The following is a 3,206-nucleotide window of genomic DNA, read 5'->3' as shown; positions in this document are numbered from 1 at the left end:
TGTGACCTTGCTTGGACTTATGAATGTGTTCTGGGAGGACTTATCCCTTAGTGTTCTCAGTGTGAAGCTCTTCTTGTGATAGGGAGGAGGGAGGTGAGCAGGATCGTGCCTTTGGGTCCTTAGTGCTCCAGGGTGCTTCACAGGGAGTTTCCGAAAGCTCAGCCACAGGGCTGGGATCAACTTTCACTTCCGTCGTTAGAATCATCTGCTCTTTCTCTCTTGGTTACATCATCCAAAATCTGTCTGTGGTTATTTCCCCATGAGCAGAAGGGAGCTTTGTCTGCACGTAGCTGGGTGGGGGCGGGTGCCCTGATTACCATGGAGTCTCCTAACCCAATTCCTCACTTCAACAGAGCTGAGGCCCAGATGCAGAGCTGGGGACTGCTGAAGGTCAGGAGGTGAGATTTGCTCATGGCTCCCAGTTCCTCATACAAAGCTCACAGTGGGTAGATTGAAAGACCCCCAGAGGCTCAGGCCCCCAGGATCTCAGCCCAGGACAGCGGCCACCCCAATCACTAGGCGGAGGCGAAAGCTTGATGCAAACAGCAAGAGGCTTTACTGCAGTTGTTTAACGAGCCAACCCCATTAGTTCAGGCCTTCATCCACCAACCATGACAGATGGCTGGAGAAAGACCCGAGAAGCCACGGGACAGAGATCTTATAGGGCAGTGTAAGGGGAGTGTCTAGGGGTACGCACTGGCTCAGGATTGGTGTGCCACCAGGTTTGGAGGACTTGCCCTATGTTGATTGGTCAACTGGTTGTTATGGCCCATAGGCCCTCCCAGGACAGATGCTATGCTCTGCTCGTCATTGCTGTGCACTTGTCTGTAAACACACCCAGAGCCGTAAAGCATAGCACCACCAGCTAACTTCTGATTGGTTCCTTGCCACGAGGCAGGCATCTGACCTCCTAGTGACCGAGGCAAGGTCAGGCAAGCATGTGTTAGGTTGTAATGGCTGCTAAAACGGGGAGCTGGTTCCTTCATTATCAACACCGCTTCCATCAGAATGGGCCTGCAGTGTTTCAGTGAGGTAGAAAGGGTCTGACCTGTTTTTTTTTTTTTTTTTTTGCTTGCCTTTTCCAGTGCCTTTGAGCACAGATCTCCTGTACAGGAGAGTTTATAGAACACACCAGCATGTCCAGCACTGCTGACACTCTGCAGGAGGCACACACATCCAAAGACCTGGGCTTTGTCCTCCGAGAAAATTGTGAGGGCAGACTAGATCAACCCACGATATGACAAGGTCAGTGCCAACCCAGGTCTAACCCCAAAGGCCATCTGGCCACAGAGCAGGCTGGCTCTTAGAGGGGAGGTGGAAATTCAGAAGTTATACGTCATAGTGGAAGGAATTGGGTGAAAATACCAAATACTTGGGTTGCATTTTTTTTCCCAACCAGGCAAATTTTCCATCCATTTCAGGTTTTACATCGAATGCAAATGGCATCACCAAGATAATGGATGCTCTTTCTACCAGTGGATTGAGAGCCCATCCCACAGTTCTTTGTGGAACACAGATGCTCTGCCCTCAACCCTGAGAGGAGAGCTACATGCTTCCAAGTGGCTGGGCATTCAGATTCCTAAAGACCCTAATTGGGTTTCTGGGGTCTGCCTGTGTCCTGCTAGTGCTGGGCTGCTGGCTAAAATAGTTCAGGCCATAAAAATAACAGAATGAAAATACTTGAAATAACCACATAGCCACATATTCCATGCAGAGGCTAGTAAAACTTCCAAATTACGCCAGGGCTGCTCTTCAAGGCCACAAGAGCACACAGCTGAATGGAAAAGGAAGGGATATTTGCAGAATGAGCTTAGCTCCAATCAGTATAAGTTTCCTCTATCCTTCTCAACAAAACCTTCTTGTCTTCTTTTAAAAATGTTTTTTCAGGCCACAATAAAGCATGGACTTTCCATATTGCTTTCCTCAATATGACTAATCAAATACTTGACTGGAAGAGATGAGGTCCAATAAAGCTTTGTGGTTCTGACCCACCCATTCTACCTAGAATAACTCTGCTACTCATCCTGTCTAGACCAACACCATGTTTTCTCGAGATTTTCAAAGAACACCTCAACTGGCCTGTCTCATCCCACTTTTCCTCTCTCACCTCTGTTGTACAAAAAGCACTTATTTCCCCCATGAACATCAGTTATGACCTCCTTCAGTTCAATGCACTCTGGTAGTTTTCCACTGTTCCCAAGTTCAAACACCTTCCCAGAGCCTGGGGGCCCACAGTAGTCTAGTTTAGCCTGCCTTGGTCTTATCATGTGTCATTTTTTTTTAACTTGGTACCTATCTTTGGAGGCTCTGTACTCTTTTCAGGGTCTTCTAACTTTTCCTCAATTCTTTTCACACTCCTTCTAATCCTGAAGGGGCCAGCTCCCCATTTTGGCAGCCATAACAGCAGAACACGTACTTGCCTGACCTTGTCTTGGTCACTAGGAGGTCAGATGCCTGCCTCGTGGCAAGGAACCAATCAGAAGTTAGCTGGTGGTGCTATGCTTTACGGCTCTGGGTGTGCTTTACAGACAAGTGCACAGCAATGACGTGCAGAGCATAGCAACTGCCCTGGGAGGGCCTATGGGCCATAACAACCAGTTGACCAATCAACACAGGGCAAACCCTCCAAGCCTGGAGGCACACCAATCCTGAGCCAGTGTGAACCCCTAGACACTCCCCTTATGCTGTCTTATAAGATCTATATGCAGACGCTTCACAGCATCTGTCCTAGCCATCCGCCATGGTGGATGGATGAAAGACCTGAGCTAACATGGAGTTAGCTTGTTAAACAACTTCAATAAAGCCTTGTGCTGTTTGCATCAAGCTTTCGCCTCTGCTTGGTGATTGGGGTGGCTGCTGTCCTGGGCTGAGATCCTGGGGGCCTGAGTCTCCGGAGGTCTTACAGTCCTAGTTACCAAATATCCCAGGATAAAAGGGGTTGCATCTCTTATGCATACTTGGAGTAGTTGAACAGTGACTTCCCAGAAGTATGAATATTCAAAACCTGTGGATGTGGCGTGGTTTGGACAAAGAATCTTGGCAGATGTAATTGTCCTACTTAACTCTGTCAACTTGATACTGAGTCATCTGAGAAGGGAGTCTTGGTTGAGGGATTGTCCACATCAGAATAGCCTTTAAGGTGTGTGTGTGTGTGTGTGTGTGTGTGTGTGTGTGTGTGTGTGTGTGTGTGTGAAGGGGTTGTCTTG

The 3,206-nt window shown here is 48.2% G+C and overlaps 1 long non-coding RNA gene across 1 annotated transcript; it reads left to right on the top strand.

Annotated features, from left to right (window-relative positions):
• Positions 1–246: 246 nt before the first annotated feature.
• On the top strand, positions 247–2,456 carry LOC118237993. Its single transcript, XR_004772599.1, has 3 exons — positions 247–398; positions 1,086–1,245; positions 1,422–2,456. It is a non-coding gene; the product is annotated as an uncharacterized LOC118237993 (long non-coding RNA).
• The last annotated feature ends 750 nt before the right edge of the window (positions 2,457–3,206 follow it).

The sequence above is a fragment of the Cricetulus griseus genome (assembly GCF_003668045.3).
Source record: "Cricetulus griseus strain 17A/GY chromosome 1 unlocalized genomic scaffold, alternate assembly CriGri-PICRH-1.0 chr1_1, whole genome shotgun sequence".
In the NCBI taxonomy this organism is placed as follows: Eukaryota; Metazoa; Chordata; class Mammalia; order Rodentia; family Cricetidae; genus Cricetulus; species Cricetulus griseus.
This window is presented reverse-complemented; position numbering and strand designations above follow the sequence as displayed.